Here is a 17,176-nt window from a genome sequence, read left to right on the forward strand (position 1 = left end):
AGTTCATTTCAATAAACATCATTTTATATGGTTATATGGTCATATGCAAATAACTACTGAGCCATTGTCATATACAACTTTCAGAGTTTCAGCTATAACAGAAGGTTATTGTTGCTATTGAAATTGTCCCAAATATGGACCTGGGGATCTAAGAACTAGGTTTTTATATCTTTTGCTGGTATCTTTGTCTGGTAATATAGGGGGAATTGGTGGGGGAGACTCACAGAATAGCAGGATCAAAACTGTTTGTCTTTGTTGCTACCTATTATATTTGGACAAATAATAGATTGCTTTTACCCAGACTACTGTGCATGCCCTTTTCCCTTTGTACATTTATACCCTTTTTGGTTCTGTATTTTGTATAAAAGTTAGAAAAGAGAGTTTAGTGTGCATTTTTTCTTTGAATGTAATATATATATATATTGCTTACCTTAGAGCATTATTGTGTGCATTGTTTTTAAGAGAGACATTTTTGTTTTCCTAATAGAAATATCATAATTTTTATTTTAAATAAATTGCTCATTTAGCCATACATATATGAATTTTCTTTTTCAGAACTTTTTATCGGACAAGGGAAGATGAAGGGGCTTGGATTAGTTTACAAGAAACACTAAGTTTTAGGTTTGATGTGGTAAAATTGAAACCAGAGGACTACCTACTACTCAGGGTTAAAAGAAATAGATTTCTTCCCATTATATCCTTAATGTTTGGAGAACCTGTTTATGTGCCTTCTACCAATAACCCTGGAGAGGATGGCATGGCAAATGCAGTATATTTTGCTGCACTACATGACTGAAGGGGAGTGGCTGTTTGAAAGTCATGCTTTTCCCAAGGCACAGCCTTTACCTTTGTTTGGCAAGTGACTGAACCTGTTTGTCCAGAATTAATGAGAGAACACTATTTTGAATGGAAATTAATATCAAACAAGTCACTTTGTAGTGAGTGGTCACTACAAATAATTTCCTCTAGAATTCTTTTAAATAGTGGTTCCTCTTAATGTATTATAAATATTGAGTTCTGAAGAACTTTCTAGATGTATAATAATAGTGTATGTAGTAGATATCATGTTTATGTTCACATCCTTTTGCTTTTCAGGATTGTACCTGCCAAAGTCTGAATATCTGTGTATTTCATTCCCAAATTCATATGTTGGAACCCAATTATCAGTGTGATAGGGTTAGGAGAGGAGCTTTGGGAATTGATTAGGTCATGAGGGCCAAGCTCTGGTGATTGGATTGGTGGCCTTATAAAAGAGATCAGAGAGAGCTGCCTTCCTCCTTCCTTCCACGGTGGGAAGATACATAAGAAGACATTGTATATGAACCTGAGAGCAGGTACCCACAGATAGTGAGTCTGTTGGTGGCTTTATGTGAGACTTTTCTAGTCTGCAGTTTTCTGTTGCTGTAAGTTATTCCAGGGTAAGGTATTTTGCTGTTGTACCCAGAATGGGTATACGCAGTAATTAAGTTTACAAATAACTTCCCATCCTTAGATTCTCATAACTGAGAAATCTCGTGCTAAGCCAAGCAGTCTAGAAATCTAGAAAGTTATCCTCACACATATCTCTACCTGTCTGGACCTATTCAAATCAAGCTTATAGCAAGGGCTTCTTTTTTTTAAAAATTTTTTATTGTCAAAGTGATGTACAGAGGGGTTACCTCATAGGCTTTTAAAGGTACAATAATGTGACTTTGGTAACATCTCTGTTTTCTGAGAAGGAGATTATGTTTTTATCAACCTTGAATCCATTTTTTGCTTCATTTGGAATTTTGAAAACCCCATGACCCAAACTTTCAGAAATACTTGTAAAAAGATTTATCTTGTTTCTAATACTTACGAATTACTCTTAAGGAGCCTGAGGAAGGTATATAAGGTGACTAAGATTGTACACCCACACCTGTTGCATTCTTTTTGTGTTCCTTCTGTGTTCTTTGGCTCTGATGAGGTGCACTTCAATGGAGAGGGCTGGGGACTGAAGAGGTGCGTTGTGTGGTAAAGGGAGAGCAGCGTGAGCAAGGCCATATGGACACTGCGTGAGCATCAATGACAGCCTCTGATGAATATGGGCAGTTCTGAAAGCCTCTGAGGCATCTGAATTAGGAAATGCTGGTGGCATCACATTTGTGAGTGCCATGGCCCAGAGCATGTTGCTCTTTCCAGCCCAGTGATCATATAGTCTCAGTTTGCACAGTTGTCTAATAAGAGAACGCTAGAGAAATAGCACTTTCCATTAAAACACATTCCATTTTAGAATTAGTTAACTGTTACTGCTTTGCTTGAAATGGGAGAAGGCCATTTATTTATTTGGAGTGTTTTGAGGTCATGCAGTAGCTAAGAAGGGAAGGGTTTATACACTCCCATCTTATCTTCCTTCCTGTTGCTTCAGTCTCTTTTCTTTTCTTTTCTTTTTTTCTTTTTTTCTTGCCAGTCCTGGCGCTCAAGGCCTGAGTACTGTCCCTGGCTTCATTTTGCTCAAGGCTAGCATTCTACCACTTGAGCCACAGCTCCACTTCTGGCCTTTTCTATACATGTGGTGCTGAGGAATCGAACCTAGGGCTTCATGTATATGAGGCAAGCACTCTTTCCACATTAATTTCCCAAGGATTACCAGAGTCAGGAATCTTTTTTTTTTTCCAAATTTTTATTATCAAACTGATGTACAGAGAGGTTACAGTTTCATATGTTAGGCATTGGATACATTTCTTGTACTGTTTGTTACCTCGTCCCTCATTCCCTCCTCCTCCTCCCCCTCTCCCTTTCCCCCCATGAGTTGTTCAGTTCATTTACACCAAACAGTTTTGCATGTATTGCTTTTGTAGTTGTTTGTATTTTTTTACCCTATATACCACTGTTTACCAGTATACATGGTTTCCAATATACTCAGATAAGATACAGAGATAGCGTAGGTACAACCACAGGAAGGGGATACAAGAGGATCATCAATAATAGAAGCTACAGTTACACATAGCACATTGACAGTAGTTACAACAGTGATATAGCAATCGTTTCTGTAACATGGAGTTCATTTCACTCAGCATCATCTTATGTGTTCATAAGGGTATAGCTATTGGGCTCTTGTGATTCTCTGCTGTGACTTGCCTAAACCTGTGCTAATTATTCCCTATAAGGGTGACCATAGAGTCCATGTTTCTTTGGGTCTGGCTCACTTCACTTAGTATAATTTTTTTCCAAGTCCTTCCATTTCCTTACAAATGGGGCAATGTCATTCTTTCTGATAGAGGCATAAACAGAGTGAGGAATCTTAAGCATACCTGACCATAGCATTCCTTTGTGTGAAGTTTAAAGGTGGTAATGATGGAATAAAGTTCCAGCTCCCCAGAAATGGCAGGGGATAGACCTGCCTGTTTCCCCCATCATGCTCACAAGTGTTTCTGCTTTGGCTTTCCATGCTTCTAGCTTCTCTCTCACGGTTATTCCCTTTTGTTTGGCTAACTCTGTGTCTCTTATGACTCAATTCAGGACATTTATTCTGTGTGAATTTGTTTCTTCCAATCCTCTTCTCCGTGATTACCACCTTCACTAATTAAGACCCTCCTTACCTGGTTGCTTGAAAGTTCTCTATATATCCTCACCAGTATGACTAGTAAAACTGAGTCTCTTCTTTCCCATTTTACCTTCATTCTGGGTAATTCCCAGAGGAAGAATATCTGTGTATTCATCTCCACATCCCCAGAGACTGCCTGACATAGGATAGATGTTCTAAAATTTTTGGTCATTGTAGTCTGACTAGACACATACTAGATGTCCTGTTTCAAGAGAGGCTATAGAAAACAAGCACTTGTGTCGTATTTGTGCAGAGGGCATGGACATAAGGCATAGCTGAAATTTCAGCTGAGTAAGCATGTATATAAGTTTAACAAGGAGGTGAGACTATTTAAAATTCTATGTCCCATGTGTTGCTTTTGTCAGGGCTGAAAATCACTTTTGGATAAATATTTTTTCACCACTGATTTTGGGTATGTTTTGCTTTAGGCAGCTTGTGCTTAAGTGATTAATAATCTTAAGGGAGAGTGATGGGGGAACAGGAGTTAATAGGCATTGAGTATACCATTGAGTGTACAGGCAAAATGCCTGTTTTGAGTTTCAAAGCAGTTTATATGCCTTACAGTGTAAAGATTTAGGACAGAAGTCTCATATGCCAATTTTTATTTTTGGCTTAAGTAAAGATGTAGAACTGATAGCCTTCCTTGGTTTGGGGGATCTTGATAAATAGCAACATTTGGTGAACCATCTAGCTTGAATCAAGAATGCAATCAATTCTAGAAACTTGGCTTTCCATTCCATCAGCACACCACTAGTGAAAAGCACTTGTGGGAGAATTTAAGCTGCTTTTTATCCTTAACAGCTGCTAGAAGTTGTTAAGCTAGGGAAATCTTACTGGCTGAACCCAATGGAGAGGAATCATTCTGTATGTTTCCCCGCTGGAACTTTCCCTCCACTGTGCACGTTCAGCTGCATGGTGCCAGGATCCAGGATCCAGGAAGCATCTGGAAGAGCAAGAGACAGGTGCGACTCAATCTCTTTGTCACCCTTTTTCATTCCTCCTCTCTTCTTTCTTGACTTCCATTTTAAGGACCTGTGATATCATTAGTGAATTAAATTTCATGAAGTATGAAACACTATGGATGCCTGGGTAAGATCCATATATCATATACTGGTTATAGATTTGCAGGAAATTTAAATAGTGTTAACATGTATTTATAGCTGAAGGTATTTAACCTTTGATTATACAGTGTAGAGTATTGTTAAGGACACAGTAGTCAAAAATTCTTTATCTCCCTCAAGTTACTCTGTGCTCTCAGCCAAATCCTTTTCTGGTCATGATGTCTCTCACCTACAAATGATATCCTTAGCTCACCCAGTTTTCTTTGAATCCAAAAATTTTATGCCTTTGGTATAGAAGAACTTTCTGACGCTTAGGCCTACAACATACTGTCATTTCTGTAATCTTTCTTGCTTGTTTTAATGGCAGGACCATCTTTCTATTGTAAAGACTAGATACTGTGGTATTTCTTGTCCTTTATGTTTGCCGAATCCCCTACATCCTGTCCCATATATCAGTAAATCCTATTGCTGACCACTTCTCACCTGGTCCAGGGTATAATCTCCAGTCATCTGGATTGCTAAGGTAACTGTGTAGAGGTCTTCTTCAGCTTCTGCCTTTGTCTGTACTATTCTTTCCATGGTGTCCAGAGGAATACTTTAAACTAAGTTCACTTGGACCATCATGCATTTACCAAAAACCCTTCAATCCCTTCCTAGGTCAGAGTGCAAGTTAGATTCCTTAAAGAGGCTCACAAGGCCCTTGTAAGATCTTGTTCCCATCTCCTGTTTTTTCCCTTCCTTTGTTCTCTCTAGGCAAAGTTGCCTACTTCCTTTCTTCTGCGTACTCTCCTGCCCTGGGATCTTTGCATTAGACTACTCTCAGTCTGGAATACTCTTCCTTATCTCCTTCAGGTCTTGGCTAAAATGTCACATCAGTGATATTTTCATGCCATTGTGTGGTAAAACACAGTGCTCCTCTATCTCACACTTCCTATTCCCTGCTGTATGGTTTCCTAATTACACATCAATGTAATTAGTGCCCTGCAATTGCTCTTGCAGACCAGCAGCACTAACACTGCTCAGCTTGATAAAATGCAGTATCTTGTGCTTTCCCACCTCAGAGTTTCCAACTGAGAAACTGGTGGCAGGACCACATTCTAGTGGTTGTGATACATGCTAAATCTACGAACCACTGCTGTAGATTTTCCTCAGTAATTTCACTTAGAATCTGCACTTTCCCATTTCCCCCTATCTGAACTTAAATGTCAGCTTGAGGTGACATGTTTCCAATTGCGAAAGACACTGAGTGAGGGCTTGGTAAATCGTGTTGAATGAATTAATGGCTATGTAGTATAGTTAAAAAGAATTGAGTAATAGCATTTGATGATCCTCATCCTTGTCATGAAATTTAAATGTGAGATTTTCTTTATTGTAGGTTTGAGAATCAGCAGATTCTCTGAAGATTATGTTATCCTCAAATAATCCTTCTCACAAAGTTGCGGAAATGATGTCAATTGTTTCTTTCAGTACTTCTGGCTACTGGAGTTGTGTTATTTTAATCATCTCCCATAGGGACTGTCTCTTTCAAGTGTACAGATGAGCAATTGTGGCTTCACAGAGCCTCTGATAGAGGAGCTAGTTAAGTGGAGATTTGTATGAAAAGACCACCTGCAGGTATATAAACATTGCATTGGAAATTTAGACATTAATGTTTGATCTAAGTTGCTTGTGCTTGTCTTTGTGGATTTGGCCAGCCAGGAGCTCCTGTCATTTCCAGAAGCATGCCTTTGGCTTGGAACATGATTATACATGTATGTTATACAAGAAGGGAAGGCCTTCTTGCAGCAGCTCTCACAGCTGAAGGGACTGAGGATTGCTGAGCAGCTGTGGACTTGTGTGAAGTCATTTTGAAGGTCATGAAAGCAGATGACTCTGGAACTCCTCAAACTCCACTTTCAATTCGGGCCATTAGGCTCCCTTTGTCACCTCCATGTGATTTTTACCTGTTGGATGCCTTAGGGCTTAGGTTTATTTGTTGTTGTTGTTTTCTTTTGGGCTATAAAATAAGGTTGAAAACAAGTTCTCCAAAGACCTATCTTGCATCAAAATGTTTTGAGTTTCCCTTCCTAAGCTGCAGTCATTAAAGATAGTCTCGGATCTATTTTAAGACATTGATCAGAGAATGATCTTGGGCATGGAGGGTGAATAAAGGCAATTATCTGTCTGTGACTACTTTTATGAGGGGATTTCTAATATGTTCCTTCTACCCACTGCAGATCAAGGGAGAATTGGATTGCGGTTTGAGGATTATTGTGGATTTCTTTTGTTCACAGCAGTATCATATCTAATAGAAAGATGACCATTGGTGATCTCTTAATCACATGCATCGTGTGTTTTGGTCCCTGAGAGAATTGGCTCTTGCTTGGGATCTTCTCCATAGCAGGCCTAGGATTCCAGGCTTCTAGCCATTTTTTAAACTTGCTGATGGTAATGTCAAGATTTTACCCAGCCATTTCAATTATTTTTTAAAGGTGAAAATATAACTTTGGGGAATGAAAACATAATCCCCCCACCTAATTTTGCTATCAGAAAATATTATAAAATTGTCTTCTTCTGGTTGTCTTCTTCTTGGTTGTTTCAAAAACAACCAAGATGCCCCTCCCTCATTAATTGATGGTTAATAGGGACTTTTTCCACAGTAGCTGGAGAGTGACTTTCCAGGGCCCAGTCTAGGGGGCCACAGGATCATGTTTTCTGACTTTGAGTGCCATGGGTACCATGTTGTAGATGGAAGCCACAACTTGTAGAGCCAAGCAAAGCCTTTGAGCACCATTTGCTTATTAGCAGTAGTAAGCAGAATGAAAGCCTAATGTGGGGAAAAGAAGGTTGGGTGGTGAGCAATGGGTGTAAGAGTATTCTCTGGCTTTTCCTTCTCTTCCTGGGATACCAGGTTTTCTCTGGAGCAGGACAGGTAGGTGCTACATGAGCAGTTGGTAAATGGATTAATGTAATGGTAGATAATTGCCAACATGCTCATTGACTCACTTAAAAGATGAGTGGATTAAAGCTTATTATTCTGATAAAATAAAAATATCACTCACAATTTACCAAGAGATTCACCTGAGGTTTTCATGAGTAGGAGAAAGAGGAATAGGGCTACAAACATCTGTTATAAGAATGCAGCTAACCTCATTCTCTTCTCCTTTGCCATGGAATCTCCCTTAAGCATCAGTTACTGCTAGACAATTGATAATTAGTATGATTATAAATGATTTTCATGTGCTTAAAAAAATAAGTGGAACTGAGAACTCCTATAGAGAAGTGTGTTATGGATGGATTGCTTGTTCGACGGGACACATGGCTTGTAAATGAGAGTCACTGGGTTAGATGGTTCTATTCAGGATGTGACTTGCATTTTTATTGCCCTTATATTCACCCTGCCATACCTTGGTGTGCACATATAAATGCTTATTCTCCTTTTCACTCTTCTCATGACTGTGGTTCTCTCTTCATCTAAAAGGGGAAAAGAAGGAAGCTGTAGAGTTGGCCGTGCATTCTTAATCATACCATAGCTTCTGCCAGGAAGCTTCTGCAACTTCAGTATGCATTGAATCAGCCAAGGATCTTGCTATAGAGCAGATTCTGAATGAGAAGCTCTGAAGTGGATACGTTTTCTAGAGGATCGTGGGTGATACGAATGACTCTGGTGTGGACCAGAGTCCATACTTCAGTGAACAGGGTTGAGTCTCTCCTGTTTCTTAGAAATATGTTGTTCTGTATGAGGTTGTTGTAAGTTTTGCCCTAAATACCAACTATTGATAAAAATGTAAGTTAGGCTTTTTTTTTTTCTTGCAGCATGCTTCTCTTCCCTCTGAGATGTTGTTGCATTTATTTGTTTTGATAGGTGCCTCTGACATTCAGAGCTGTTTTAAAAGTCTAAAACTGCACTGTGTGCCAAAGTGCTTGCTGACTTTCCCCACATTCTTATTAGCATCAATTAGTTATACAAGGAGAGATTTCATTGTCATATTTCTATGTACATACAATACTTTGAGCAGACTCACTCCCTTCTTCCTTTTCTCATTTTATTCTCCTCTCTTTCCCAGACTAATTTCAATAAATATGTGCGCTGTGTGTGTGTGTGTGTGTGTGTGTGTGTGTACACATATACAAATACACATAATTTTTTGTGGCACTAGAAGGCTTGGAACTCAGAGCTTTATTCTTATTGGCTAATGTAGTACCACTGAGCTCCTCTAGCTCTGTGATTGCTGATATTTACCAAGTCCTTTCAGGATGACTTTGGCCTCTGATGTAATTAGGGTTGAGGAAGTATGATTAGACGTGGCTGAATTGGTGAAAGACAGGAGATTGTAAGAGTTAATACTTTTGGTACAAATCACAAAGTCCTTGTTTGACAGGAAATTAAAGATTATTATCTCATATAACAAGAAGTTTTTGGCTCTTGGTTTCAGAGTTGATGCAGAGGAGGAGGGGAAAGGTCACAGACCCTTTCCTGTTTCCCTTTTTCACTTTGTAAAGTCACACCTGTCTTCACAGGAGGCTCTTGCTTACATCATTACATCTTCATCTGACTATTGGGGACAGAAAGGGGAGTAGGAAGCAAAGGAGGCTTATGGGTGGTTCTTCTGTATCAGAGGAAAACTTCCCCGCAGTCTTTTTTTTTTTTTTTTTTTTTTTTTTGCCAGTCTGGGGCTTGAATTCAGGGCCTGAGCACTGTTCTTGGCTTCTTTTTGCTCAAGGATAGCACTCCACCTCTTGAGCCACAGCACCATGTCTGGCTATATAATATATATATATATATATATATATACATATATATGTATATATATATGTATATGTATATATACATATATATGTATATATATATATATATATATTGCTGAGGAATCAAACCCAAGGCTTCATGCTTACAAGGCAAGCACCCTACCACTAGGCCATATTCCCAGCCCAAAACTTCCCCACAGGAGTGCACTTTATTCCCCTTGGGATGATGTGGACTGACATGACATGGGCCCTCAGAGCAGAGCATGGCTGAAGAGGAGCAAGTACCATGATTGGCCTGGGACGTCAGTCAGCAGTGTGTCCCACATGATGCACAGCATGAAGAGCCTACTGAATCTAGAGCTCAACAGAATACAGCCCAAGGAACTGTACTCCAAGAATCCGAGTAGATTTTTAAGGACTGTGAACAGAGCTTCTCTTCTGTCTTGTTTGAGTCTAGGTGTTTCTTCAGAGTGGGGACTTGGTATTCTCTGTTCCCTCTCTCCTCGCCACATCTCTTTTTCAATACCCCACAGTAGGCCTCGGAATGAGGGTCCCTCACATTATGCCATGTGTGTCTTTGTGTCACTCTGGGGCTTTGTAGCACTTAGGCTCACAATCATGGGTGTACTGAAATGTTACTGTAAAAAATAGAGGGAAAATGGCTCCTTAGCAAAGTGGGATTATTTCAAGAAGGAAACCAGCCTAGTGAATGTTGGTAGCTGCTGTTCCAGGTCTTGCCAGGAATATCTTGTCTTGTCTTCCTGGGCTCTTCATTACTCTACTGATGCATGGCTATCCTGAGTTCTGCTGAGCAAGAGTTGACTAGAGATACAATATCTACCTGGACACTTAATGTGTTTCCTGTGTCCTCCCCAAGTCAGAGCGGAACCCATTTCCCTGCTCCTCCTGGGGTAGTAGGTTTCCTAGCAGGCCATAGGAGGGCACAGCCTTCCTGTTTCCACTCAGACTTGGCTCTTAACTGTATGGAGGTGTGATGACATTTTGATCATGGCAAGGCTCCAGGAGAGTGACTTCTATTTCATTTAGAACAACAACAACAAAACAAGAACTGGTAGACAAATACTAGATTTAATTATACATCCAAAAAGTAAAAGTGAGAAAAGTTGATTTTTTTAGTTGAAGAAGCTATTGGATAAGAATTGCAATGCCATAGGAAACAACCCTAGAAACCTGCTGGCTCCCACACATGCTGAGTGATGAGCTTTCTAGTTTTTCTCCAATACCTCTGAAGGAGGCAGCTTTTGAGTAGAGAGTGCTATGAGCAGAGATCAGAACTGTACCAAGAAGATTAACCTGGATGGAATAAATAAGATAGGTTTTAGTGGAAAAAAGCACTCCTCTGTTTTTGTAATTGCAGAGAGCTGGGCTCTCTCTCTCTCTCTTTCTCTCTCTCTCTCTCTCTCTCTCTCTCTCTCTCTTTCTCTGTCTCCCTCCCTCCCCCATTCTCTCTCTCTCACACACAGAAAAGGAGGGAAAAGTGGGAATTCTTAGCAGAAAATGGGAATTTAGTTTTGAATTTAATACGTAGAGCACTTGAACATCTACCTTCTGTTATATAGTCCAGATCGTGTAACAGTTACCCTATTTAATATATTTCCCCACATCTGCTGTCACTGGAAGGCCAGGCTTGTGTCTAAATCACAGTTCTGTAAGCTTATGACATCCCAGGGCATGCATGTATCCCCAGTGTATGTTATATGTTGAGCAGGAGCAAGAATTTTACCACTGATACACACACATCCTGGGGTAAATGCAGTATGAAAAATATGAGATACATTGTTAGAAACACATTCTATGTAGTCTGTTCCTAACAGAATTAAGAATATATATATATACCCATTATTATGGAATGTGTATAATTTGAGTCACAATGAAATTCTGTATATGCTTCTTGGGGATAACATTTTAGGGAAACGTGGAGTTCCTGGAGACTGGCAATACTGAGGACATTGCAATTTTGCCAGTGAGGTCTCTAGAGTCTTGTGACAGAAAGAAAAAATAAAAAGACAGCTGATAAACTATAAGGGGATTGTTTTTGACAATATAAATATGACATTTAGGATTAACCAGTGAACCTCAAATTATTTTTTTGAGTTGAGTAATCACAACTTGATATTTACTCAAGGAAGAGCTCACGAACTGTGGAAGTATTAACCCCACTATTCTAGTTTGCATTTGCTTTTCAGTAAAGAAAATTATACTGGACTTTCTAAAATGGAGACCTGGTCTTAAAAGGCTAATGCTCAGTCCTTCTCCCTTTGGAAGTGCTGGCTTTTATTCAGATCCTCGATAACTTTCTATGTGTTCCTTGGCAAATCACTTAATCTTTTTATTCCTTTTCCTTTTTTCAATCCAATACCCACAAACTATCCTATTTTCTTGAGAATTTTTGTAATCCTTCCCATTTGCAGAGTCTATTCACAATACTGGCTCTGTTGATTGTATTTCTGGGTTGTGGCTGGGGTCTGCTGTAATTCTAGCCCTTTCCCTTGTCTGAACTCCGTTCCACTGCACTTTCTCAGTTTTCCTTGGAGTGACTGACACTGGCTGTATGGATTGCTACTAGGATCAGGTACAAGGAGGATCAAGTACAGAAGGATCAAGTGCAAGTTCCCTTTCTCCATGCTCTGCCATTGGTTAGTAGTTAGGACCTTGAGCCACTCAGCTTAGTACTTGCCTGCTAAAATTTTGAAGTTGTGGCCTTTGGGGAACAAAAGAGACTGTTTATAGCTAGGAAGCTGCCAGGGGAGGGGCGGTAGGGAGGGTGCAGTTGGGGGTTCCCTCTATTTTTCCATCTGGCTCCTTAGTACTACGCTTGTAGGGGTTGATGTCTCCTGTGGCTGTATTTTAGGAATTCTGAACTGATCCAGCATTGATTCTGTTATTCTCTAGCCCTATGTTGAACTGATCCAGAGCTATGTTTTCTTTGTATAGCTCAGGTAGGTAGGTTCCTTTTCACAGGTAATAGTAGATGCTGTAGAAATTTAAAGTAGGTAAGGGTTAGGGCATCTCATTCAGATACCTTCCTGGGTTTTCAGAAAATTGATTTGCAGAATGGTTTTGTCATTCATTAGGAAGTGAGCTCCTAAATGGGTGTGACAATTTGCTCCGTAAGCTTAAAGAAATCCCTGCTCTCTTTCTTTATGGGTGAATGAGAGATTCCCTTGTGCCCAACATGACACAGATTACAGATGCAGTTTTATTTTTCCTTATATTATTACCAAAAGCCCAAATCCATGCGTGATTACTTAATCTATTAGGCATGGCTGGATTCTTTTATTTAATATAAAGGTTAGAAGAATATTTTCAATATTTTAGCTGAAGACCTTTATTTTCACTAGTGAAAGCCCATTTGAAACAGGCATAATGCTAATCAACAAATCACTTATTTCCCTAGTAATAACCCTCTTGACATTTTACCTGGCTCATACTTACCTATGTTTGGATAAAAGGATAGAAATCCTCCCTTCCTGCCTCCGTCTCTCCCTACTTTCCTTTTTCCTTCCTTCCTTCTTTTCTTTCCTTCTCTCTCCTTCCTCACCCTCTCCTCATTTCCCCTTTGCCCTTCTCTTCTCTCTTCTTTCTTTTCTTTTTGATAGCAAAGGGTGTTTTATTTTTTAGCAAAGCAAAAGTACATTTCAAGGGATGAGATGGATAGTTGGTAAAGGCTAATCCCCTGGTTTCCTGGATCAAGTGCTATGAGAATCTTCCAGAACTAGGCATTCTTGGTCAGAAGGCCAGCTGACCACCTAGAATGTGGTTTCACAAATAGAACACATCATACACATGGAAGTATTTTAGGTTAGTTTTAGAAATCATAACACAGTTGCCAGACTAGTTTCATAGATTATGTTAGGCAAGAAGAATTGCTTTTCTAGTTGCTTGCTTCCCTCCCCCCTGCTTTTTATTTGTGCAACAAAAATGGGAGTTTGTACATGATGACCCTGATGTTTGGCTTCTCTGGAAAAATTGGGAGGTCTGGAAGCCCTAGATCCACATTTACTCTATGGCAGACTTCTTCAGAAGCCACTTTAGACTTTGGTGGGAAGGGACTGAGAAAGAGTTCCAGTGCTGCATGTGCTGTCAAGTGTACAATCACTGAGACTGCACTGCTTGTGCTACAAACCTTCTTCCCTCCTGACCCCTGTAGGCATTTGCATTTTTGACCCTTGCAGCTGTCAGTTTTTCTGGTTGGCTCCACACTTGTGCTTTGCTGATGCCGTGTCTTTGTCTGGAATCTGTTTCCTGTAAGGATTGCCTGTCTAAATCTTTACCTTATTTTCAAGGCTAGATCCAAGACCTACTTTGGTCACAATCTTTCATCATTGTGTAGTTGAAGCTTTACTGCCCCCACATAGACAGCATAACATTTTATTTTCCATGTTGTTCAATGTTCTATTTTTTTCTTATCCTACTGGAATGGTGATATCTTAAAGGTGTGACGTTTATCTTTATTATATTTTTACATCTACCACTTCAAAAAGGCTACTGTACTCCTCAGCTCATTTACCTTGTTTGTTAAAAGGCAGAGAATAGTAGTTTATTGATCCACCTAATAGTTATTACAAGGAATATTTATATTTGATTGAAGAAGTAGGAATGTCATAAATATAAAAGCAACAGAAGAACAAGCCAATGTAAGGAGGCTGGTAAGGCAACAGAAGTGAAGTAAGCCCCTTTGGGAAGTCACACATTGGGATTCTGCCTACCCTTTCCTGCCACCTTTCTCTTATGCAGTCTAGCCTTAGGCCTTGCATCTGTGATTCCCAGCTTAAAACTATTAGTATGTGATATTTCCTGGTAGATCTTCCACTCTCAAAATCAGATCACTGTAATCCTAGAGCTCTTTTTCAAGGTGTAGCATTGACTTGTCAAAATAAGACAATGATTAGAGTTGCTTGAATGGTAAATTGGTTGAGGGTGATGGATGCACATTGACTGAATAGTCAATAGCCAGGATGCCAAGGGAGTTTTGGTTATTAAGAAGGACATGGAAGACGTTCTGGGTGGATGGTCCTGTGCACACTGGAGGGATAAAGTACATGGGTCACAAGCATTGTGTGTGGAGGCAGTACTGGTGAGGTTGAGGAGTTTGTGGGGTCAGGAATAAAAAGCTGTTTGTTGGGGCTGGGCACAGCAGCTGGATCTGCCATCGATGACAGAGGATGTAGGAGAGATTTGCTTGTTGGGCTGTAAGATTTTGACTCCTTTTAAGAGAACAAGGGCCTTCCAAGGCTTATATGGAACCTCAGGTCCGTGACACAGAAAGGCCTAGATACTGGAGTCCAGATATGGGGGAAGCAAGAGGTGAGAACTTAGGAGGCTGCCACAGGAACCTTGGCAAGAAATGGTGGCTGAAATTGAGGCAGTGGCTGAGGGGAAGGAAAGAATAAAGGCATCCCAAAGACTTGGAAGATTTTTAGTTATGAGGATGACAGCGTTATTTCTTTAAAGAAGCTTTTGCTACTTTAACTGCTTTACTCCAGTTAATTTCCTCAGGCAGGAAGATGGCCTGACTAACTCTAGGTGAACCCTTTGAATTCATGTTGCTGGAGAATTGTCCATGGTTTCTGACTCAGGAGTGTCTGGCGCCATTCCCTTTGGCTGTATAGTTGTGGCCCTGAGGAAACAAGGATGGCTTTTCACTCTTAACTGTTGTTCCACCGTGTCTCACTGACACATGTAAGCTGGCTCAACAGAGTATACCAGTTTTCCTGTTTGTAGAAGCACATTATGTGCTTTGGTCAAGACGTTCTGTTCCTTTAGCACATATAAATCTTCCTGTATACACATTAGCCATACATAGGAGCAAATGGTGTATTTATTCTTCAATCTTATGAGCCAGTGGATGTTAGCATTGGTGTTTTCTGCTTCTGGAATTCTTGTTCTGAGCTTTAAAGACATTTAACCATCTGTTTATGGCTTTAAGTGAATGTTCTGAGTGGAGGCTATGAATAAATACGTGAATCATGAAAGATATATCAAAGATGTATTGTCAGTAATGAACTGCTGCTATACATTTTTCTCAGCTGTTTTCCAGCCTTTAAATTGTCTAATGGGAGCAGACAGGAATTGAAAAAATGATGTACACTATGGATTTTTTTAAAAATCTGTCTTTTTCTAAGAGACTCTGGGAATAGGATTGTTTGAGCTGCATTTAAAGGAATCTGATTTTTGCTTAAGGCAGTTTTTTCTATAGTTTACATTATTTATGTTATATGTATTTAATATCATCATATTACAACATTATTTAAATAAAAATAAAATGTTAAATGTATTATTGAACTTACTTTGGAGAGTAAACTGGAGTTAATTTTTCTAAAAGCATTATCATATATATTTTTCTACTCAGATACAGTAGATTTTTACAAATGATTCTGTCCATCCAACTTTCCTGTAAGAGAATGAATCCTACCTTCTCCCACCCACAAGAGACTTGATTGGTTCCATTGTTTTTTTCCATAAGGCTTCATTTTTTTGACCTCTGTAATATAATGCAAAACTCAAAAACAATTTAGACTTGGTCCCATATATATGAATTAAATTGAAAATTTTCACAGTATGTTTTTGCTCAATAATAGCACCTGAGTGATAGCAGTTAAAACAAACATTCCATTTGTCAATTTTCATTTCTTTTACTTGGAATTAGATTCCTGTTGGGAGTTGAATATCTTTAAATGTAAATAAAATGAAATAATCAACATATTTTCATGTAAGGACATAGTTACAGCTTAATTAAGTCATACTCATACAGTTGCATAATTTAAAATCATAGGCCAAAAGTTTATATATTGACCTTGGTTTGTACTTGAGTTATTCTTTGGTGATTGCTGTCATTGACAGTCAACAAAGGAAACCAGTAAAGAATTATATCAGACTAACTTTCAGGAAACAGATTGCATAGTTTCTGCATTATTTGAAAGTGGTGACTACCCTTTTAATTAATATTTGCCAGTTCACCATCCACGAGTCTTTTGACTCAAGTTACAAACAAATATGCTAGTTTTGAATAGCTGCAACTTTAAACTGATTAACTATTGGTGGCCTTCATGAAAAAATACAAATAGGATTTCATACATTAGAAATCAGCAGTGTGTCTACTGTTACATTGAGAGATAATTCTCTTATATGTGCTTTTGCAGCATGTTTAATCCTACTACATAATGCATCTTTAATATATAAGAAGAGTACTATTTTAATTACTATTTTATACTTAAATTAACAATTATTGGGGAAAGTATTATTTTCTTTCTACAAACCATCCCATCTGTTTTTAGGAAAATTATCTGGGAAGGTAACATAGGGAAAAGAGAGTTGTTGCTGACTGAGCTTTTCCTTTGTATGGATAGCTGAACATGCACAAAACCAGGCCTGGTGGCTTTGTGCACTGAATGGGTTTGTGGATTTGCCATTATGATTGTAGCTAAGGTGTTAGTAAGCACTGTTTAGTCAATGATATGTGAACATGAAAGATGGATGTTTTTCATATCCTAAAAACAAGTCTGCAAACATTGGCAATTTGGAATTAAAAAGAGGCTAGTAAGTCATAAGAAGAATATATACAAAAGGAGCTACAACTTGTACTTTCACCAGTGGTATTCTTACAAGTGATTTTCTAAAATGAATCTTGGCCAAAGCTGGAATTTTATATTCAGTCAGGGCTTTGAGAATGTGTTTAGGTTTACATTGGTACCTTAATCCTTTGATTAATTATGAATTTTGGTAGTTACTTGGTGGAAAACATAATTTGGTATAGCGAACTTTTGGGCAGGTGAACTTCCTGACCCACTGACTACCTGAG

At 39.0% G+C, this 17,176-nt stretch overlaps 1 protein-coding gene across 1 annotated transcript in view; it reads left to right on the forward strand.

The window, feature by feature from the left end:
• Nucleotides 1-17,176, forward strand: part of Stk39 (serine/threonine kinase 39) — a 267,321-nt gene that overhangs the window by 84,822 nt on the left and 165,323 nt on the right. The gene's annotated exons all lie outside the window — the stretch shown is intronic.

This window comes from Perognathus longimembris, chromosome 4, assembly GCF_023159225.1.
Source record: "Perognathus longimembris pacificus isolate PPM17 chromosome 4, ASM2315922v1, whole genome shotgun sequence".
Taxonomy (NCBI): domain Eukaryota; kingdom Metazoa; phylum Chordata; class Mammalia; order Rodentia; family Heteromyidae; genus Perognathus; species Perognathus longimembris.